General features: G+C 40.8%; 1 protein-coding gene across 5 annotated transcripts in view; it reads left to right on the plus strand.

Moving 5' to 3' along the window:
- Positions 1-24,343, plus strand: part of IRAG2 (inositol 1,4,5-triphosphate receptor associated 2) — a 1,168,119-nt gene that overhangs the window by 516,713 nt on the left and 627,063 nt on the right. The gene's annotated exons all lie outside the window — the stretch shown is intronic.

Here is a 24,343-nt window from a genome sequence, read left to right on the forward strand (position 1 = left end):
TCTGTTGTTGAAATGAATCTTGTCATTGGCCATCTTATCTACAGGACAGAGCGAAGAATAGTAGTTTTATGTGTTAATAAAGTTTACCTTGAATTAAAAACACAAATTATAAAGCATTTTTCTGTAAGCGTATTTTCATAGTTGTGTACTCTATTGCTTTCCCTACAGTTTAGTGGTGACTACTGGTGACTCTACCATTCATTGAGTCTTGCTGGATCTTTTCTCAGAAGGTGTTGTATTTTGCTAGAAGCTTTTGTTGCATTGTCCTTTCGAGAGCAATATTTAATTACATTTTGTGTATGTTGTTGACGGATTCATGTAGAGATATGTCTGTACACCTCAAGTATTTGACTCAAATAAAGCATGTTCCTTGCGACATTCTTACCATTTTTACCTGCTGCCTGTACGTTCTGCATTATTGACGAGGCATGCAGGTAGATACCCATTATTGACAAGGCATGCAGGTAGATACCCAATTGAAGATGAGGCTCTAGGAATGAATGACGATTTCTAAAGTACACTCTGCATCATCAGTATTTGTGAACGTGAATATGCAATTGAAAAATATTAAAACTTGATGAATTAATGAAGAATATCGAGGGACTGAGACAGCAGAGGTTTGGAATGCTAGATGAAAAGTGGCCTAGGTTTTGGCCCTTTAAACTTTACTAAATCAAACCATCGAGTTGCTGTACCAGAAACAGTGTTTTTCGAAATGTTCATAAAGAAACCATTTCCCTAATTGTATGGTTAATAGCGGTTTGATAAATGATGGACTCATATGGTGTGATTTCTGATAAACAAGTAGGCACATAGGTCTAAGGCAGAAGGAGGAGTCTTGTTAAGAGTAAAGAAAACTTTACCCAGTGAAACGCCCCGCTGCTTTTAAACAGTGTCACTAAAGGAAAAATAAAATAATAATACCTCTAAGTTATCATTTTATTTTTTCCTTGTTACGGCAGCTTTGCGGGCGATGTGAGTGGGACAGGGTGGGGCCGCTCCCCTTACAGGGGAGGGGAGGGGAGGAGTGGTTTTTATTTTTTATTTATTTATTTATGCATTTTTATATAGCGCGGACTTTACCCAAAGGCGTCAGAGCGCTTCACATTAGGAACAGGAATGAAACATAATGAGAAACATTACAAAAGAACAGATTGCAAAAACATACGTTACTTACATAAGGTAATAGTGACAATTGTGAGCAACCAAAATACATGAGGTAGTAAAAACTGTGAGCAACCAAAATTACATGAGGTAGTAAAGGTAATAGTGACAATCGTGAGCAAACAAAATACTTGAGTAAAAATTGTGAGCAACCAAAATACATGAGGTAGTCAAAAGTGCACAAGAGGAAATGAAAGTGACAAGTGTGCAGATTATAAGAGAAAACAGAGTATAATTTGAGGTATAGTCCTGCAATAAGTGCTAGACACTCAGGCACAACCGTTACGTGGGCAGGGTGGCACTTGTGCAAGTATCAAAGGTAAAGACATGTGAGAGGTAGCCTCCGTGTGTTGCAAGGGCAGAGTGGTGTGTGCATGTTACAAAAGGGCACCGAACACCAGTACATGTAAAATACTGCAAAAAGGCAGACCCTCCAATCACAGGCATACACTGGGAAGGCACATCCATGGTCATGGAAAGTAGAAATTATCAGTAGTGGGAAGTCTTCCTCACAAATAGCAAGAGGACGTGAATTACTTTTGGAGGTGTCTCTGGAGGAGGAGAACTTTGAGGTCCCTTTTGAAGGCCTGGGAGGAGGCGGTGGTCCGGAGCTGAGGTGGAAAGGAGTTCCAGATTCTCACTGCGTTGCCTGAAAAGGATTGGGCCATTGTTCTTTCCTTCTTGAAAGTGGGAGGTTCAAGCAGTAGATTCTCCACATTGCGTGAAAGTCTAGAGCCACCAGAGAGTTTCAGTTTATTCGCCAGGTAGCTGGGAGATGAGGAGTGCAAGGCTTTGTGGGTGATACAGGCAGTCTTGTAGATAGCTCTAGCCTCGAAGGGAAGCCAGCGGAGGGTGGATAACATCGGTGTGATGTGATCACTTCTTTTGGCCCCATAAATGAAACGAGCTGCTGAGTGGAAGACAGACTTAAGTGGGGACAGGTGAGATTTGGGGAGGCCAGTAAGTAGAGAATTGCAGTAGTCTAGTCTAGAGAGGACCAGCGATTGCACCAAGATTATAAGGTCCTGCTCCGGGAAGAAGCGACAGATTCCCCAAAGAAGGCGCAGTTGGTAGAGAGCAGATTTTGCAATAGAATTGATGTGGGGAGTTAGATTGAGTTTTTTGTCTAGAATGACACCAAGGGATTTTGCACTGTCGACAATGATGGGTTTATTGTTTAGTAGATTCATCTGATCCATCCATGATTGAACCGGGGGAGGAGAGAGTGAGGAGGAGAAGAGGAGGAATTCAGTTTTGGAGGGATTCAGAATCAATTGATGAGTTGACATCCAGTTTTGAATGGAGTCAAGAGTAGATCTTAGGATGGAGAGATCATGAGTGGAGGCAACCTTGAGGTAGAGTTGAGTGTCGTCTGCATAGAGATGATAGTGAATCCCAGATTTGCTTAGGAGGTTTCCCAGTGGTTCTAAGTAGAGATTGAATAATGTTTGGTGCTAGTATCGAGCCTTGGGGAACACCTTGACCCACCGCCACAGGAGAAGAGAGACTGTTCGCTATTTTGATAATTTGAGATCTGTCAGAGAGGAAGGATGCAAACCACTTAAGCACAGTGCCCTCCATGCCCATTCTCTGTTGAAGAATATTGAGGAGGGTGTTGTGATTAACAGTGTCGAAGGCTGCGGAAAGGTCAAGGAGAATTAGCAGACAGGACCCCCCTGAGTCGAGTATCCTCAGCGCATCATCAACCACTTGCAGAAGGGCTGTTTCAGTGCTGCAGTTTTGGATGAAGCCGGACTGACAATTGTCAAGAAGATCATTGTCCTTGATATGACGAGAGAGTTGTTTTGCTACACATCTTTCTGTGATCTTCGCAAGAAAGGGAAGGTTAGTGATGGGGCAGAAGTTGTTGAGGTCATTCGCATCAGCAGTGGGCTTTTTAAGCAGAGGGGTGACCTGCCCAGTTTTGAAGGAGACAGGAAGGGAGCCTTGCCAGAGGGAGAGGTTGATCAGAGTGGTCCAATAGGAGAGGGAATGGGTATAGAAGTCCAAGGCAATGGCACTGGGGATAGGGTCAAGAGAATGGTTGGAGGGCTTTGTTTCGCGTATGCACTTGAGAAGGGCATCTTCAGATATGGGGTCAAAGCTCTGCCAAGTGGCTAAGGATTTGCGCTCCTCTGGAGGTGTAGGATGAGCGACCTGATCCACAAGTGATTTCACTTTTTCATCGAAGAAAATGGCGAAATCCGCTGCTCTCTTAGTGGAATCCTCCACCTCGGAGGATGGGGGAGAGCAGCTCGGAGCCTTGATGAGATCGAATAGTTTTTTGGGTCTATTTTTGGCGGAGTCAAGGAGGGTTTTGAAGTGCGTCGCTTTCTCAAGGAAGATGTGTTTGTGGTACTTGCATCTTGCTGTGCGAAGCATGGCTAAATTGTCATTAGAGGGCAATTGTCTCCATTGCTTCTCCAGGAATCTTAGCTGCTTCCTTTCATCATAAAGGGATTTGTTGAACCAAGGTGCTGAGGGAGTGGGCCTTATCCTTTTGCTTTTGAGTGGAGCGACGTTATTAATTTCAGCTGCAAGAACTGTGAGGCATTGGGAGGTGAGATCGTCAACAGCTATGTTCGGGTCTAGTCTTGGAAGAGATAGCAAGGCTGATTCACAGAGGGGACCGATATCAATGTTTTTGGCATCACGGAACCAGGAGATGGCCCTCTTGGGTTGGCCAAGAGTTATAGAGTGTGAAAGTTGAAGGGAGAATGGGATGAGGTGGTGGTCAGACCAGTCTACATGAATAGGGGTAGTAGTAGAAAGCATGCCTGCTTTAGAAATAAGAAGGTCCAGGATTGCGCCTTTGGAGTGGGTTGACTCAGTGCAGTGTTGGATAAGATCATTTGCAGAGAGGAAGGTGGCCAGTGAGTTCGCAGAGGAGTCATGCGGTGCGCCCCAGTGGAGATTGAAGTCACCCACGATGGTCTGATTGTCACTTTAAGAGTATTGGTCGCTGATGAAGTCTTTGAGATCTTCTATAAATGAAGAGCCACTACGAGGCGGGTGGTAAATGATATGGAATCTGAGCGGTGAATGGTGTTGCAATTGAAGTTCAAGAGAAAGGCATTCAAAGGTGTGGGGGGAGCTGATAGGAGACGCCTTAAGTTGGAGGGCGTTTCTGAAGATGACTGCAACACCTCCCCCCGTGTTTTCAGTTCTGTCATTCCTAAATATGGAGTAACATGTGGGTATTAGGAGATCAAAAATAGCGTGAGAGGTATCTTTGAACCAGGTCTCTGTCAGGAAGAGCATGTCAAGATTGTGAAGGGTGATGGTGTCGGAGATTTCAAGTTTGTGTTTTACTGCAGATCTGCAGTTGTGAAGCATACAGCGCAGCTCTGTCAAGACTGTTTTGGTGACGGGGGCACTTGGGCTCTGAAGAGTGATCAGGATATTGTACATGTGCGGGGGTGCTCAGGAGGGTTTAGGTGGACGCTTTGTTCTGACAGAGGTGATGGTCGGAATAGTGTAGACAGTGGGGTTGCTAGGGTATGCCTGTTGAAGAGGGGTGGCGTTCAAGGGCTTGTGCGAGTTGACGACGTTTGCAGATGAAAGGTTGAGCTTGGCTGTGTTGGGGTGAGGGGGCGAGGTGCAACTCCGGGGAAGTTGGGAGGGAGTAGAGGTGCATGGAGGGGTGGAGATCTTAGAGCATAGAAGTGAAATGGCAACTGTAAGCTGGGAGATGGAGGTGATCAGGGAGCCTAGCGTATTTTCCAGTGAGAAAGAGGTAGAACATGGAAGGTTGGGTGGCTCCATTGAAATAAGGGGGGGTGGAATTGGTGGTGGAAGGCAAGGAGAGGTGGGGGGACAGGATGTGAGTCGGGGGGTGGGGTTCACAGGTGGGGAAAGGTGGAGGTTGGGAGCGGGAGTAGGTGAATTGGGGGTTAAGAGAGAGTTGTCATTGTTGGTGTTGCCAGAGGGAGAGGAATTAAGGATAAATTTAGAGGGAGAAAGGTGCGAGACACGTCGGTAGGGAAGAAGGAGGGGGGAGGCCTGTGTAGCGTCATGGGAATGTAGGACGTTTGGGAGGAAAAGAGGAGCAGCGGTTGCGGAGGTTCTGTCCGTTAGGAGAGGTAGCAATGAGGGAACTGTCATCTGGCAGAGTGAGGGGGGTTAAGAGAGAGGGAAATTGAGGAGGGGAAGTGGTTCTGCTGGGCCCGAGGGAGGGAGATGGAAGGGGTTACTAGGAGGGGAAAGGGGGTAGTGCGGCAGAACTGGAGGAGTAGGAGGGAGGAGAGAGATGCAGTGGGAATGTGGCACAAACGGGGTGAGTGACGAGGGGATGATGGGTTGGAGAGGAGGGATGGAAGGAGGGCTAAGGGGAGCATAGGGATTTGTCCAGTTTACACTCCCTAAAGTGCGCATGAATGTTTGGTCTGCCCTCTGGGGCTGACCAAATATAAATCATGCACACTTTGCATGTTCTCCATGCAGGCTGCATTACAGCCTGCATGGACAACATGCCCAGCCTATCTTTCTCTATCAGAGCACCGATCCACGGCACTCAGACCAATCACAACAACGCTGCACTGCAGCGTTGTGATTGGCTATCGGGAGCCTGGGAGCTGTTACAGCCTGCTTCTTGCCAGGGGGCAGCGATGGCAGGCGGTAGACAGGTAAGTGTGAATTTTTTAAATTTCATTCCCTCTTCCCCCACCCTGCCACTCGAAACCGCCTTTAAATACCAGCCACCACTGGACAAAGAAAGGTCTAAATAAGATAAAAAAGATACTGATTTCCTCTTGATTTGGGGGAAACATGTTATTCAAACATGTTATTCGGTTATCTAGATGAGGGGAAGTTGAGAGTGAAGATTTAATAGACGCTATGACAGTGAGGGGATTGAAAAGAGAGGACATTGAACAGATATAGTCACAAAGCCCAAATGTAGGCAAGGACGGTAGTGAGACTGGCTATTTGCGAGGTAAAAAAAAAGAGGGTGTATGAAGAATCATTGTGGGTCGATTTCTGCTGCAGGACCTCTGTGTGAGAGACTAATATGCCAGAGGTAATGACACGGATTGCCGGAAGTGGTTACATTCCAAGCAACATTATCTTTGAAAATGAGTACCAAAAATAAACTTGGGAATATTAATAAAATGTGAAATCACGGCAAGGATTCTACTGTCCCCTGCTGAGAAAGGTTTGTACTGTGTTGAGGCGGCCTTCATTAAAACCTTAATTCAATGCAGAGCATTGCAAAGCAGGCAGTGCCCCCATTTAACAGGGTGCTGAAACTGATTCTGAACATTAAAGCCTCTAAAAACACTGTTATCAAACTTTACTTCTTAATCCTATCACTTTCTCATGAAGAGAGGGTATTACAACCCCCATTGATTGTTTTACCCCTATACAAATGCTTCATTATTGTTTCTGCAGTTAATGTAGCAGCCTCATTACTGTTCTCTGGACTGATTATAAAGAAGGGCTGCTAAATAGAAAATACCCTCTGTCTCACCACGTGATTTGGAACATCAGATGTCTTCCATATCTGCCCTAGGAAATGCGCTTTTGTATTGACTATCTGTGTCGTCACAGTTTCTCGACCAACTCCCCCACCTCTTATGCCTTGCTGACTATATCATCCAAGCTGTATCCTTATCTTGGATAAATATGTGCGCCAATCATTTATTCATCAAGCCTATAGTAATGCCACCTATTTCAATATGTCTCCCTGCCAACGGAAAACTGCTATTGGAATAATTTGTTTGATGAGTGGCTCCATCCATCATTTCCTTGTTTCTGCTTTGTTCGCCCTAAGTTGGCAGGGTATGCCCAGACGTGGGTCCCTTGCTCACTTAGCCACTAGATTCAAGCTAGCCTGGCTGATGAGGGCTGTTAGCCCGAAACCGGTCCCGGGATCCTTGTTTCCAGGGAAGACATGGCTTGGCAGTTCAGGTTGGACTGTTCCCATGAGGCACAGGGTCAAGACTGATTTGCATATAGCTATGTATGAACTGGGGTGGTGAAGTGAGCTAAAGAAGCTTTTATGGATTTAACCCAGATCTGTGACTGGGGTGAGTGTCTGAAAAGTGTCAGCGCTCCGTCCATCATCTCCTTGTGTTTGTCTTGTCACAGACCAGAACCTGTTGCTAACATCAACCTATTGTCCCAGATCTTATCTTTTGAATATATCTAAGGAAGCTGCTGCAAACTAAGGCACTGAGGCAGCACCATCGTAAGTTGTCGGATGTCACTCATGTATCTTTACTTCCCCTTTAACCCTTCATGGACTTATTTTTCACTAGCTGCAAAAGTGGGTTTTATCCTTCATTTTTGCATTCACTAATTTTAAATACTAGACACCCTACCTTGTCGGCTACACGCTTATTTAGGGGTGACATTTAATATTTAAAAGCACAATTGTTTCCTATCAAAATATTTTATTTCAAAGGTTCAAACACAGAAGATAATGGGACAGCCCGAACTGCCAGTTTGGGCTGGACTGTTTCCATGGGGCACAGGGTCACAACTGCTTTGCATATCACTGGGTTCAAACTGAAATGGCATGGTGAGCAAAAAAACGATGGATTTAGGCCCAGATCTCTGTACTGGGGTGAATGTATGACATTGTTCTGCATTCTGTCCATCAACTGTTGTTTTTGCCCTCTGGTGTCAGTTTGCGGACTAGGTAGTTCCGTGTAACCTCTGTTTCAGTCAGGATCCCACACCAGTGGCGAAGTGTGAGAATATGCAATGATCCTGAGCAAACCCAAGAGGATGGAAATGGCCAGGAAAGTGGTGTATATATATCAAAAACTCCAACCTCTGATCTCCTCAAGCAGGCAGGCACAGGAGCACGGACCATGAGTAGGTGCAGATTTTAGTTTGTGTTCAGATAAGCACCAACCGCATTACGAGTTCAGCTCCAAGGAGCCTTGATCACCTGATGCGCCCCATAGTTGGAAGTCTTTTTTTATACAGTGTATTTCATGTTTTTTGCTTTTTTGCCTTTTTTTCTTTCTATTATTTTAAAGTGACAAGTGCATAGTGTGCATGGTAATGCATAGACATAGACAACATCATGTTAGGTCAAAAATTCACTTAACTTAAAGCATAATTCTTACATTCCAGTAAAATACCTTGAAAAATTATACAAAGTTAAAATGTTATTATTGGATACATCCCGGTATGAATACCAGTCCAAATTTTTTTATGAAAGAGTAAAAAGTGCTAGTGCGAACCAATGTGCAAGGTATTGAATAAAATATAAACATTGTGTTTTGGTCATCATTTCTTAACTTCTGACATAGTTGTGACATTTTGGGACAGTGCCTGGTCAATTTATGCAAAGTTAAGATACTTTTGGATATATATATATATATATATATATATATATATATATATATTTCCTCACAAATGCCCCAGCTTTGAGAGGTCACACGCACTGCTCCACCATCCGGCTATTCAAAGCAACCTGCCTTCCAGCTTTTGTTTTACTGTATGTGCCAACGCGTTTCGCGGCTACACGCCGCTTCTTCCTGGGCTTGCAACATCAAAACGCTGAACGCACACCTGTAGAATTTTCCTTTTTATTGACATGCTCGCATAGGTGGGCGTTTGCTTACAAGTTCCGTTTCAGGTGCATGATGGACTTTATAGTCTTGTAGTTGTGAGTTCAGCGTCTAGAAGAAAGTTTTTAGCAAAATGTTAATTCCTTATAGTAAGGTTCAAAGCTTTTCAGCAGGCCAATTATCGCTCCTTGAGCAGTGCACTTGAGTATTCACGAACAGTTCGCAAAACAAGCTTTCCCCTGCAGGACCTTGTTTCATTACCTGCAGCCCACCTATGCGCCCACCTATGCGAGCATGTCAATAAAAAGGAAAATTCTACAGGTGTGCGTTCAGCGTTTTGATGTTGCAAGCCCAGGAAGAAGCGGCGTGTAGCCGCGAAACGCGTTGGCACATACAGTAAAACAAAAGCTGGAAGGCAGGTTCCTTTGAATAGCCGGATGGTGGAGCAGTGCGTGTGACCTCTCAAAGCTGGGGCTTTTGTGAGGTATATATATATATATATATATATATATATATATATATATATATATATATATATATATATATATATATATATATATATATATATATATATATATATATATATATATATATATATTACCTACTGGCGGTCGCCAGTAGGTATATATAGTTAGGATTTTTTCTCTATGGGATTTTTGAAAATTCTATGTCTAATAACTTTGGCGTTTGTGGACGGAATTGGCTGAAATTTTCAGGAAAATGGCACATTTTGTTTCTGAGCAGCCCCTGAAAATTTTGGGGGGGTTCGTCAAGGGGGGGCCGAGAAAAAAGGGGGGTCCCAAAACGCGTTTTTCCCATGTTAATTTCCATAGGGCGGTTGGCCTCACTTTTAGCCCGAACGGCTGAATGGATTTGCACGAAACTTGGCAAAATTGTAGGGACTGGTAGCCCGATGTGCCTTTTGTAGGTCTCAATATATGTGCTCCAGTGGATTTTGAGAAATTAACGTTTAAAAAAAGATATATATCTGTAACAGCGGACCTGGCAGCGGCCCAGGACGCGTACTTTTCGCGCAACGGAGCTTTGTGAAGCGAAGCTGATTGGTTCTCAGGCGTCTGTCAACATTCCAAACAGTCCGTAGCGGCCGCCATCTTGTCTCTCGGTAGGATCGAGAGACAAGAGGAGGCCAAAGCGAAGGGGCAAATGACCATAAGGGGGAATAGTAGATCCTCGGTGACCCCCTACGTTTGATGTGAAGGTTTTAAAAGGGCCCCGCGGGGCAAAAAAAAAAAAAATAATAATAATCGAACGGCTGAATGGATTTGCACGAAACTTGGCAAAATTGTAGGGACTGGTAGCCCGATGTGCCTTTGCTAGGTCTCAATATATGTGCTCTAGTGGATTTTGAGAAATTAACGTTCAAAAAAAGATATATATCTGTAACAGCGCTCCGCTTCGCGTACTTTTCGCATTACGGAGGTTTGCGAAGCTGATTGGTTCTCCGGCGTCTGTCAACATTCCAAACAGTCCGTAGCGGCCGCCATCTTGTCTCTCGGTAGGATCGAGAGACAAGAGGAGGCCAAAGCGAAGGGGCAAATGACCATAAGGGGGCATAGTAGATCCTCCCTGACCCCCTAGGTTTGATGTGGAGGCTTTGAAAGGGTCTCGCAGGGCAAAAAAAAAATATACCGTTTTTTTAGTTTTTACTTTTTTTGCGTGGAGTGCGCCCGGTTCGCGAACCGGGAAGCGGTCTGGGGAGCGTACTTTCTTGAAAATTAGTGAAAAAAGTTAGAGTAAAATAATAATTCTGAGTGATCAGATGTAGGGTAGCTCTGAGAAGAGCTTTTGGGTTTATGGTACATTTAGGTACTTATAAGTAGGTACCAATGCACAGTCTTAAATTCAGAGTGAAAACTCTGTTGCCCTCATCTGAGAAGTGAACTCCATCTGCTCTGTAGATATCTTGCATGTAGTAACGCAAGTTATTGTTGTACAGGGAGCCCATTCCATGGTCTCTCATGTAAGCTGAAACAGATTTGTTTACATGCTTCCTCGATTTCTCAATTTGTGGACAAAATTGGTTCGACCACCTCCATTTCTGTCTTTGGCATATATTTGAATATACCAAGGCAGTCTGAGGAAAAAGTGCCATCAATTGCTCAAAGGTGTCCTTTAAAAGCATTTCCAGACCTACCCCAGTTAAAGTGCCCAAATCATTACCTCCACAGTGCACAATTAACAGGTCAGGTTTTGGCAAATGCATAAAGGTTTTCACCAATGGTATCAATTGGTGACATTTTAATCCTCTGTGGCCAAACCACTTAATTTCCACATCTTGTAAATTGAGGTTAGGTAAATTCCTGTTTTCAGCGTACCTTTGAGCCCAATAGATGTAGCTATGTCCAACAATCCAGACAGAAAACATGGCGAGAGAAGGTTCTCCTGCAGTCAGATGAAGTGTGGCAATGAAATGGCAGTTGAAAAAATGAGAGTGTAAAATGAAAAAAACTGAGGAGTTTCTGTGTTAATGAAGCAGTAAGAGTGATTGGTGGATTTTGATTGCTGAAAACAGAAAGTTAGTGTGCATGGATGAGTTCGTTGAAAGATGTATTTTGAGTGGCGAAGAAAAAATCATTAAATGAAAGAATGCTCTGGATATGCAGGTGCACTGAGAGTTCAGAGTTCAATTGCAACATTGTTGTGTGAGAGGTCTTGCAAGAGGTGGTTGCTATGCAGAAAAAGCAGAGAGGGGGCAGAGGGGGGAAGGGTTTTGCTTTGAAAAAAAGTGAGGGAAGAGTTTTGATTGGGTGACATGAGAGATCTGTGTGAGGAATTACAGCATTTCTGTGCTTTTGATAGCTGCAGACTCTGGAGTGCATACCTTTTGCTCTGCTGAAGACAAATTGGTGTGTTTCTGAGACTGTTTTGAAACTCAAAGTATTTGCTAAGGTGAGAAAAAATTTCTTTAATTTAGATAGAAAATAGTGTGCTTTAAGGAGAAAATTATGAAGAAAGTTGTGTTTTTGAAATGTTGCTTTGTCTCAAGTGTTTCACAAATAGATTTTGTTTCTTTGAGAAATTGTAATTGGAGAAAATGTGAAGTATTAGTACTGACAGGGCTTTTATGTGCATAGGAGTTGTGGAGTGTTTTCAAATTATGACTTGTAAATCGTTTTTGAGAAAAAGCAATGGTTTTAATATTGATGAGAAGGACATAATGGTGTCTGCTTCTTTATAAGGTAATTGAGAGTCTCTGATGTTATTTTTCCCATTTCAATGTAAGAAGTTTGTCTGTGGAGCAAATTGCTTGTAAATATGCTCCCACCTGTGCATGGCAAATTTAGATTTTGAAAGTTTCCGTTACATAGGCATGTTAAAGGTGACTGAAATATGCTGCAAAGGCAATCAAAAAATGCTTTTATGTGTCTTAAGGACATTTTAAGTCATTTCCCCATGTGCAGTGTTTTCAAATTATGAGTTGAAAATCGTTTTTGAGGTAAAGGAATGTTTTCAAAATTTATGTGCGCCATATGACCCCAAATTTCTTTTTCAGGGGTGCAGCAGGGTGTTCTTGAGACACCCCTGCACCGTCGGAAAAATTCGTAATTTGCGATGAGGTAATTGCTAATCGCAAATTGCACCTTCATTCCTATGGGCCTCCTGCTGCATGGAAATGAATGGGTAATCTTGCTGAAATGCAAAGTCGAATCTGTATTTAAAAGGGTCTGCACCTCTGTACGGGTGTTCGCTATGTGAAGCACGAAAGTTTCACGGGCCGAACTCAAGGCCACCTCTCTCTGAGACAAAAGAGCTCTTATTCTTGCCATGCCGTTGAAATGTGCTCCCAAGGTTGGTATTTGTGGCCAGATTGAAAACTCCCTATGTTCATGTGTGGGAGGAAATAGAACATTTCTGCAGCAAATAACCCGTTCATTTACTGTTACGATAAAATGAATACTTTTAATTAACCCAGAACAATCTTCATTATTGAGCATCAAATAACTACCATTTTCCAAGAACTTGAACGTGGGGATGATAGCAGGAACTGGTGTGCCTTGCAACACGCAAGCCATATTTGGTCGGTGTTTGTTGCATGAACCGTGTAACTGTATGTGCCTACACATTAGTGAATGATCTGGCGTCTCAGTGCATTCCTCTCCATTCAGATAAAGTTCTTGATCATCTTTGAAAATCTGTATGTGTATGGAAGCGACCAGACCTCATGAAGAAAACCACTACCTAAAGGTTAATAACGACCTATTGGTATATATTTCATACAATTTGAAAACTTATATAAAGCAAAAGGCAGCGTTATTAAACCGTGGATAAGGCACGTTGCCAAAGCAGTCAACCTTTTGGATTTATACTGGAAATGTTAAAGGAAGAATTACGGAGTAGGGCCTGTAAATCTTTAATGGACAACGAGTAAAATTACTCCAACCATCATATTCCTCTAACTCCGGGATAGTAGGGGTGTTTAATTTTTTAGAAGTAGCCAATCCAAAGCATTTGGTCTGGGAAATTGTTTCATTCACAAACAACATATGATTTGGGATGAGACATGCACGGTGGAAAGCCTCAGTGCCTTGTACCTGCCAGGTTCGTGAACCCCAAACTGATGTAGATCCTGGATATTCTTACTCTGTGTTACGTTAGCATGGGCTCATTACTGGTTTAAACGCCATTTTTCCTTTTTTGTAACTTCTCCACACGATACTTAGTTGTTGCTTTAGCTTTCAGCCTACCTGCGTCAAGATCTATGCCTGCTTCAAGCAGGCGCAGGGTTTTGATGTAGCTTTGTCCTATCTGATTGTAAATGCGGCACACCGTGGGTGGCAGAGCAGTGGTGCACGTTAACTGGTGCATCCCTGGGGATGTGCTAGTTAATATAAATCTGCCCCTTTACATTTAATTATGTGCAGGGGACACAGAGTAGGTGAGGTTTATCCAAGGTTAAGAAGAGATGAGTCTTGTTCAGTGAAAAATTGGAGATAGGCTTCAGTATATTATATACTTAAGTAGTGTGTTAAGTTTTTGATGACTGTTATTAATTTACTGTTGGGTAATAGTGGTTAATAACATTTTTTATTATATTTTACCACAGATTCAACTGCAGATTATTTCAAGATTTTAGGATGCCTAGCAAAGAAAGAGTAAGAAAGGCTGCAAAACGTCAAAGACAGCAGGACTATGGAATAATGCAGCAGTCCTCTAACAAAAAGATTTGTCAAGTCACCAAGAAAGCACCGGGTAAGAGTCGAAAAACAGTCATAAGAAATATGTGTAGTAAAAAAAATATTACTACAGAAAATGTTTCAGTCCAGAGAAGGAGAAAGAATTCAAATGGTAAGGAAAGGCCAATGAGAAATGTTACTGCTAGAGTAAGAGATAACTCTATGCATGAAAGTAGAAGGAAACAAGAGTTTAGGGATATTCGTAAACGAATGTTCCGCAACAGGATAATTGGGAATTTGTTAAAAAATATTAAGAAAGGTCAGCAGAAAGTGGTTTTTTATAAGAGAAAAAAAATAGTTGAGAAAGTTATTGATCAGGCATTTGAAATTAAACGTAAGTTATTTATTTTGACAATCAATAGAATTAGGAAGCTAAACAAGGTAATTTATGATTTCAAAAGAAATAGTAGATGGAAGAGAATAGTTAATCGTAGTAATTTTTGTGAAGTTTTTTCTGGAGAATGGATGCATAGTTCAAGCTCTGAGGCATTTTTTAATGAGGAGAGTTATTTCCAGGATAATGATTTGGTGCATGCAGTTGACACCAGTGGTCGAGCTTATGAAGTGAAAGATGGTTGTCCAGTTGAACAAGAAAAACTTGTGAGAACAGAGATAGAAGAGGTGTTAGGTAATGAGGTTTTAGGGAGACGTCCTAAGGGTCCTGTGTACACCTGGAAGTGTAGTAGTATTTGCAGTGTACGACAGGATTCCATCAATTTGCTTTGTGATTTTATACGGTCATTTAGTAAGAACAGTTTGAAGCAGAAAATGAAGTTGTTGCAAGAATTAGATCCTTGCAGAGTGAGAGAAGTGATAGGTTTGCATGGTCATTCACTGGCTTGTCTTTCCAGGAGAGTATGCCAGAGTGTTTTTCATCATTTCAGGATGCTAGCAGTGCATCATAATAAAGTGAGGAAATTAGTTAGAATGTTGTATTATGCTAAGAGTCCAGCAATTATGCTTAAACAATTATGCGCTGCTCTTTTGCATGGTTCTAAAATAGATGTGAAGAATATATGTGAAGAAATTGAGTTTTGTTACTTTGGAAGTAAAGAGGAGAATGTTGAAATTGACCAAGAAGAAGAGAGTAATGTGGAAGATAGTGTACAGGTTTCCAGTACAGATAATTTCCAGAGGGAAATTGCGACGTTTGAGGTGAAATCAAGTGAGAGGCCAAATTTCACTTGTGTGTGTTGTCGACGCACTTATTATAAGAATCAGACTAAGTTAGTGGATTTATATGGAAAAAGTGAAAGGGAAAATAATAGTGAATGGAAGGATTTTACAACATACTTGATGGTAGAAAATTGTTTTGATTTGGGATTGGATCAACGTGTGTGTACTTATTGTTGTAACAAATTAAATCAAAACCAGATGCCTGCTAGAGCAGTTCATAATAATCTGGAATTGGTTGAGATTCCTTCTGAATTGAAGGATTTAAATACTTATGAATCTATTTTGATTCAAAGTATCCATCCCTTTCAGGCTATTGTAAGAATGGAGCCAAAGACAGGGAAATTGCCTCCATCAGATTTACAGAGAGGATTAAAGGGAAGAGTTGTTTATTTGCCTCTAGATTTGAAGAAAAACATTAACACAATTGGAGTAGAAAAAGTGGAAGAGGAACCTCTTGTTATCTTAGTTAATGGGGTTCCGACAAAGAATAAGAAAATATGGCAAGATTTAGTAGATGTTAGGAAAGTCAAAAGGGCAACATTGTATTTGAAAAAATATAATAAGTACTATAAAAATGTATATGTTGCAGAAGAGGAAGTAAGTGAGGAAGAGGATAACGATTTGTGTGCTGGTCAAATTGAGAAAGTAGAACCCTGTACTAGTGAAGAAATATATGAACATTATAGTGTTCATCCTTTGCATTCCAAGGAAGTCATGGGGAATGCTATTGAGTTGTTTCAAATGAAACAAGCGAAAGGGAGTCCCATTAGTGTTTGGGAGGAAAGTTTGGAAGCTCGGTGTTTCCCACAGCTTTTTCCAACAGGTCAGGGAGGAAGATATGATGAGCGACCTCATCAAATTCCTGCTTCTGAATACCGGACTTTGCGATTGTATGCAGGAGATCCTAGGTTTCGACAATGCATTCCTTATTTGTTTCATCTCCTGTTTGAAAGCGATCTGTCTGGACTGTCATATGCAGTGAACCACATCTTGAAAAGTGGTATACACATGCAAAACATCTCGGCAAGTGACTTTATGGATAAAGTCAATGTCCAAGACAGTATTTTGGATTCTCACCTGATTAATCTCATGGCGTGTCAGCGTGGTACTAATGAGTACTGGTACCGTCGTCATGGTGATTTAAAATGTATGCTAAGGAACTTAGGAACTCCCACATGGTTCCTCACTTTGAGCTGTGCTGAGTATGGCTGGGAAGACTTACTTGAATTTCTACGAGAGGCAAATGCTAACGTAGAAAACATCGAATTCAAGACACCCGGAGAACTGTGCTCTTTGGATCCAGTCAATGTATGTAGGTACTTCAATCATAGATTTGAAGGTATGATGTCTTTCATCATGAATAAGAAGAATCCACCTCTTGGAGAGGTGTTGGATTTCTTCTGGAGGAAGGAGTACCAAGCAAGAGGTGCTCCTCATATACATATGTTGCTGTGGATCAAGGATGCACCTAAATTTGGAACGGATGCAGACGACTCAGTGATGAGTTTCATAGAACAGTATTCTACGTGTGCTGTTCCAAACGCAAAGGAGAAAAAAAAGCCTAAGAGAAAAAGTTCTACGTTTCCAAAGCCATCGATGTGGAAAGTACTGTCGTCGTAAATTCCGGAACAAAGACAAGTTCTACACCAAATGTCGTTTCGGCTTTCCACGATCGGTGATTTCTAAAGGAAGAGTGAACAGTTTGATGTCTTCGCTGCGACATAATGTGATGAAGAAATCACCTAAAAACACATACAATTTGAAGAGGAACGAAGAGTCTAAGTACATTAACGACTACAACCCGGTGATTTTGTCCATGTGGAATGCTAACATGGATATACAGTTTGTGGCTGATAACTGTATGGCTGTGGCTCGGTATGTGACATCTTACATCACCAAAAAAGAGAAGACAGAATTGAAGGATATGTGGGAGGACATTTCCCATGAAAAGAGCCTCAGCAAGAAGTTGTACAGTTTCAGTCTGAAGATGTTGTCGCATCGAGAAATCGGAGCTTACGAATGTTCTGACCGGTTGTCTTCAGCAAGTCTCTATGCCAAGTCCAGGAGTATCGTTTGGGCGAGTGTTGGTCTTGCTGCAACGCGTAATCGAGTTCTGAAACCTGTGCGGGAAATTGAGTATTTGGCGGAAAAGGAGCCAAACAGTACCGACATTTTGAAGAGCAACATGTTGGATACATATTATCCAAATCGAAGCAGTCACCTCGAGAATGTTTGTCTGTATGAGGTTCTGCAAAATTACATATTCAAGAGGAACATCAAAGAAGATACTGAGAAAGGAGTGTATGCTGTAATAGGAAGTGAGGGATGTCTGGTCAAGCAAAGAAAATGCCACTTGATAAACCATCGAAAATTGAGTGGCGAATCTCCTGAAAAAAAGGAGTTTTTCTATTTAGCACTTTTGCAACTTTTTAAGCCTTGGCGTGCAGAAGAGGAACTGCTTGGAGATTTCCTTTGTTACGAAGACTCATTCAATGCTGCCAAGGAGACCATAGAATGTCCTGCTTTTCCCAAATATGTAGAAATGTTGAATGTGGAAATTGAGCAGGAAGCAACGATTGCAGCCGAGATTGCCAGAGACAGTTCTCAGGACAGTCAGAGTTCTGCTTCATTGAGTCAGGATCCACCAGGAGGACCTCTTATCGAAAATGAAGCTGCCACTGCTATGAATGAAGTGGAAAGAGCCATGGCACATGCTCAGGAGGATGCGGTTAACTTAGAAGAGTTGGAAAGACAACTCAACGTTGAGCAGAGGAAAATATATGACGAACTTACCATGCAAATTGATCATGGATTAAGTCATGACAAGAAAGAGTGCTCATGTACGTCGTTGAAGCCTGTCCGACTGTACGTGAGTGGAGAAGCGGGAACTGGAAAAAGTTTCCTTATTAAAGCAATTTCATGTTATTTGCAGGAAAGGACAGAGTCATCGCCGTCTTGTGTTGTCACCGCTCCAACTGGACTGGCAGCACATAACATTAAAGGGATTACTTTACATCGTTTACTGATGCTGCCAGTGGAGCATGACAACAAATTAGAATATCACAAGCTATCTGGAGATGCTTGTTTTGAAGTTTCAAGAGTCTTGAGGAAAATGAAACTTCTTATCATTGACGAAGTAAGCATGGTTTCCAATGTCATGCTTGCCTTTGTGCATTTGAGAATGCAAGAAGTTCTCAAAACAGAGTATGATGTGTTATTTGGTGGCAAACACATCATTGTTTTCGGAGATCTTCTGCAGCTGACACCAGTGAAAGGGGCAACCTGTGTTCAAAATGCTCACGCATGAAGATACCAGGAAGTGCTTAGGGAGTATTGGCAACGTCAATATATGGTTAAACTTCAATTATGCTGAACTGCATGAAAATATGCGTCAGGCAAAGGATGAAGTTTACAAGACTATTCTACAAGATGTTAGAATTGGAAAAGTGACCGAGCATGGGAAAGAAGCTTTACATGCACGATTACTGACAAATTTATATCCAGACGAAGATGTTGTGCCTGAGAATATTTTTCAGAAAGTTATTGAGAAAAAATCTGGAATATGTTTGATGCCAACTCTTGCAGAATGTGCCAAATTCAACAACAAAATGTTGCATTTAGAAAAGCAAGAGATTGTGAAATTGGAAGCTATTGACAGAGTAGAGCATATGGGATCAACAATTATTTTGTCTGAGAATCTGAAAACAAAATTGGATTAATTAGAGAAGAGTATATCTAAAACTGCGGGTTTTGAAAAGACTCTGAATGTGTGCTTGAACTGCCGTATAATTTTAAGAAGGAATTTACATGTTGAAAGAGGTCTGGTAAATGGATCAATGGGTAATGTTGTTGTTTTTGTGAAATATAGAAATAGAGATGGAATTGAATTTTTAAAAATTAAATTTGATGGCATTGAGGAAGTACAGCTAATTGCTCGTTGTTCTGCTAGATTTTTGCTTGTAAAAGACTTATATGTTCGTCGTAAGCAGTTTCCTGTTTGCTTGGCATATGCGGTGACAATCCATAAATCGCAAGGTTTAAGTGTAGACTGTGCATTGGTGAATATTGGCAGTTCTGTGTTCAAGGAGGGTATGGCATATGTGGCATTGTCACGAGTTAGGACTTTATCAGGATTGTACTTGATTGAGTGTGATGTCACAAACATTTGTGCGGATCTAGATTGTGTTAAGGAATACAATAGGTTGGGAAGAGAGTATGCGCCACATTTGCCTCAGTATCCTTTGTTTGAGAAACGTGTGGTAGGCCGGAAACGAAGAAATGTGACCAATACTGGGGAGGTTGTAGCAAAAAGACGAAAAGTCGATGAACCTGAAATTATAAGCAGAAACAAAAAGGATTCTGTTGAAGATGTTGTTGGTTTTCAATTTGAAAACAGTTCTGGCGTCAACTGCTATGCTAATGTAGTGATTAATGTTTTGTTTTCTCTACAAAATGTAAAAGAAGAGATTGTGGTCAATTCTGATCAAAGATTTTGCAGTTTGTTAAATTCTGTGTTAGAGAAATGTAGCACTGATACAACAAACATAGAAAGTGTGTCTGAAATTCGAAATCTGTTAGACAGATGTTCAGGCCAAACACAATTCTCTCAAAATAGTCAGCAAGATTGTCAGGAGTTTTTAATGTATATGCTTGATGTATTGTATGCTGAAGGTGTAGATGTAGATCATCTGTTTGGGCTTTCTTATCAATGGCAGCATGACTGCGAGAACTGTAGGGTATCAAGTAGTACTAGTGTAGACTCAGAAAGATTTATATATTTAACTTTGCCAGACAGTAAATCAGTCTCTTTTAATAAGCTAGTAAAAGCAGCTGATCACAATATGGAGTGTAGGCAATGTAAATCTGAAATGATGTCCACATTATTTATACGAACATATGGCCAGTATGTCATTTTAATGTTCCAACGATGTAGGCCTGATGGAACAAAATTGACAACTTTAATTAAAAATTTTGTGGCTTCACAGTTGTCAATATCAGGAAGGACTTTTGTAACTGTAGCAATTATATATCATGATGGTTCTTCAATAACATCAGGACATTATACAGCTTATTTAAAGTGTAGAAATGGCTGGTCATTCTGCAATGATTCTGTTTTAATTTTCAAAAAAAAATTGCCATATGACCTTAAAAACTCTTACCTGGTGTTTTTAAAACCAAAATTTTAGGGAAAGAATCTCGGGATGTGCTCTGAGGAATTTCAAGAAGTTCTCATGGCTCCTACACTATTTGGCCTTGAAGATAAGTGTAGTACAGAGACATAACTTTTTACCATAACACTGGACGTTATTGAGAAATATGTGCACTTTGAATGAGTTCAGAAAAACTATTTCTTTTTATAAGCTAATTGAAGCAGCGAATCAAAACATGGAGTAGAGGGAATGTAAGTCTGCAATGCTGTCTACTGTTTTACATTGCTTTGTGATTAAAAGTGATGTAGAGAATTAAATAATTGTACTAGTCATAAAGGTAGTGTAAGTCTGCTTCATAGTAAGCAGTATCAGTGTGATAGGAAATGTAGAACATGATTGAGCAAGAAGGGGAAGATATTACTAGTCCAGGATTGTGTAAATGATCTTCAACATTTTAATTCTGAAAGTTGTGGAAATGCGAAAAGACGGGATTGGCTAACAAGAAATCCAAGAGTTATACATGGCTCTGACAAGATTTGGCCTTGTGGAATCTTGTGGTAGAGAGCAAGAAGTCATTTATTGTATGTAACATGTTTTTGAAAACGATGGAGGTTTTCTTTCAGAAAGTGGCGGGTTGAAAGTAATAACAGCACAACAGAGTGTAAGCTGTTCATAGGACATCCTTGGCCGTCATGGAAAGTAAGTTAACTTTAAGGAGTTCTGAATTCTGATTTCTAATGTTGTATGGGTTTTTTAAACACAATCATTTTGATTGTGTTTTTTTTTCCCCGCTGTTATATGATGAATACCTTCAAGTCACTGTTTTAGTGAAATTTGATACATTCTGAGAACAGCAAAAATAAACCATTTAACATGTATAATTAATTCTGTTCTGTTTGCATTTATGATGTACATGTAGAACTGTGTAGGAGGCATGGAGAAGGTGAGGCTTCTGTAAGTGTCAAAGTTGTTGCATACAGTGCTCATATTCTACGTAGTCTTTTATATTTCATTACTTTCACTGTTTCTGACTGATCTAATTTTTTTTTTTTAAAAAGAACAGTAAGTATAAGGGAAGGAAACAGACAGTTATGTTAAAAGAAACACAGCTATAGGGAATAAACTAGGGATACTGTTACCCGCAATCCTCTGCTGATGATGTCACTGAGCATGTCATGAATGATGTAATATGTGACATCATCAGCAGTGGATTACGGGTAATAGTATCTCTAGTTTACTCCCTTATAGCTGTCTTTCTTTTAACATAAGTGTCTGTTTCCTTCCCTAATACTTACTGTTCTTTTTTTAAAAAAAAATTTTTGGGTTCGCTTCCGGTTCGCGTACCGGGGAGCGAACTGGGAAGCGAACTAAGAGAAATAGAGGTTGGCACAGTTGCAAATATTGTACCAATTTTTTATTAACGGGGAGGTAGTTCTGAAAAGAACTTTTTTTTAAATTGTTTTTGTTGTTTTATATTTTTTTTATTATTTTTCTGAACATTTTTTTACTTTTTTTTTAATTTTTCTGAACAGTTTTATATTTTTTTTGTTTTTTTTTCGGAGGGGGCAACGAAAACGATTCATTGTAAAGGGCTCAACAGGAGCAAGAAAACAAAAAAAAAGAATTTATTGTTTGGGGAGTTTCGGACAAACATGAGCATGATTGTCAATAGCTCTGTTGATCAGAGTGATGCTACTTTCTGCGTAGCAAATGAATCCACTGCAATGTACGCAGACTTGTTTTACTTCACGAAATCTCGTTTGTATATTTGGCACCATCTCCCTGCCCTCTGGTCCCGTTACTTCCGGTACAACAGATCTTCTGGCCATAATAGGGAGATTATCTAGGTCGTCCTGTTCCTCTTCTTCCTCTTCTTGCTGAATTATAACTTTAGCAGGTGGTCCACTCTTCCTTGGATGTGGTGGAGGTGGTGGGGAAGCACCAGCTGAAGCTAGTAAAGAAGCCATTGCTCACTGGTAACAAAGGGTCTTTCTCTCACAATGATGAGTCAGAGTGAGGAAAGAAGGAGGGATTTTCACCATTTGGGAAAAAAAATAGTTCTCAACCAATGAAAAGTGTTCATTTTAGATCATATGACCTAGTCTTACATCATTAGGAAACCGAAAGTGAAATGAACCAATGAAAAGTGTTATTACCAAGTCACATGACCTGCTGTGTGTATGTTACGCGCTTTGCAGGGCCTCCCGGTTTGCTTCCAGAAACCTGTGCTTTGCGACTCGGTAAGCGTACGAGTTCGCTAACGTAGCACGTCATATGACGTATCACGCGACAACGCGAAACGTCATGCGGACGGGAGGCGTCACGATGTTGTTTTCTAACGCGGCAGTTGCGGTAAAGAAACGTTTACCGGCTCGCGGTCTATTTTGCGGCATCAAGGTCAGCTAACGGGAAGCTTCCCGATTCGCGAAGCGGGAACGAAGAAAAAAAAATATTTTAAAAAAAAGTTATTAATAAACATATAAAATATATTTTTGGATTTAAAGAAGAATACATTTTACAGCTACAGATATTAGCTGTTAAAAAACCAATGAAATTCACTGAAAAAACCATAGGTTATAGACCATATATAGTTAGGAATTAGCATTTACAAAACCTTGAAAATTCACTGAAAAAACCATAGGTTATAGACCATATATAGTTAGGAATTAGCATTTAAAAAACCTTATTTTACTCACACAAAACCATTGAAATTCCATATATAGTTAGTTGCACTAACTATATATCGCGCACCCGCAATCCACTGCTGATCATGTCACATATTACATCATTCATGACATGGTCAGTGACATCACTGATGACATCACTGATGACATCTCAAATGACATCACTGATGACATCTCACTTGACATCAATGATCACATCACTGATGATATCATTCATGTGATAATACAATGCATCTCCTCACACTCTAATATAACCTCCGTTACACCCAGTGTTAAATAGAGAGTATCATTTTTGAAACCATTGACACACCAATACTAGTTACTACATACGCACTCACTGATTCCTATGTCTACACACACATTCACTCATACAATCATTCATACATACAATCACTCATCTTTACAACACTATCATATGCACTCATACACCTATACAGACACTCACACTCTGCCACTCATCCATGGAGTTACTCACACACCTAGTCAGTCCTGAAAAGAATCAATCACACTTCCATTTTCTCATCTATACAGTTAAACACAGAACACCGTACATTTTTGAAACATATACTAACACATAGTTACTCTCTTATAGAATCACTGATACAAGTACACATTGATCTGCACAGAGTCACACACCTCCCAGCCAGCCATACACACACTCAGTCTCCCATACAAATACTTGTGCAACCAATCAATAACCCATATAGCTACTTATATAGCTACTGATTAACACGTGCAGCAGCTTGCACAACAACAGACATACTGATGCACACTTTTAGACAGTTTAGTCACTAACCCGTGCATTCAGTAAAACGCATTTAATCACTCACTCATACAGTCAATCACGCACCTACTAAAACCTTTATTCAGACACTTATACATCCACTCATTCTTCAATATGTAAAACATATTTAAACTTTACAGAAACACATAATCACTGGATGTTGTCATCAGTGATGTCATCAGTGATGTCACTGACCATGTCATGAATGATGTAATATGTGACATGATCAGCAGTGGATTGCGGGTGCGCGATATATAGTTAGTGCAACTAACTATATATGGAATTTCAATGGTTTTGTGTGAGTAAAATAAGGTTTTTTAAATGCTAATTCCTAACTATATATGGTCTATAACCTATGGTTTTTTCAGTGAATATATATATATATATATATATATATATATATATATATATATATATATATCTGAAACGCGTAAGGCTTGTTGTGATTTTACCTATTGATTTACTGTCTGCGCTGCTGCGTGGATAAACAAAAGTTGCCATAGGGGAGTGCATCCTAAGTGTGGACACTTGTGGAACGTTAATATTGAACATGGCAGTCCAGCCCTGGGGATGCACGAGAAGTGGACCGGCGGCTGAGGAAATACGAGCTAATAACTGACCTTTCGTATGGCTAAGATGTTTGGCAGTGTGGTACTTTTTCCATAGA

This window comes from Lissotriton helveticus, chromosome 1_1 (assembly GCF_964261635.1).
Source record: "Lissotriton helveticus chromosome 1_1, aLisHel1.1, whole genome shotgun sequence".
NCBI classification, from domain to species: domain Eukaryota; kingdom Metazoa; phylum Chordata; class Amphibia; order Caudata; family Salamandridae; genus Lissotriton; species Lissotriton helveticus.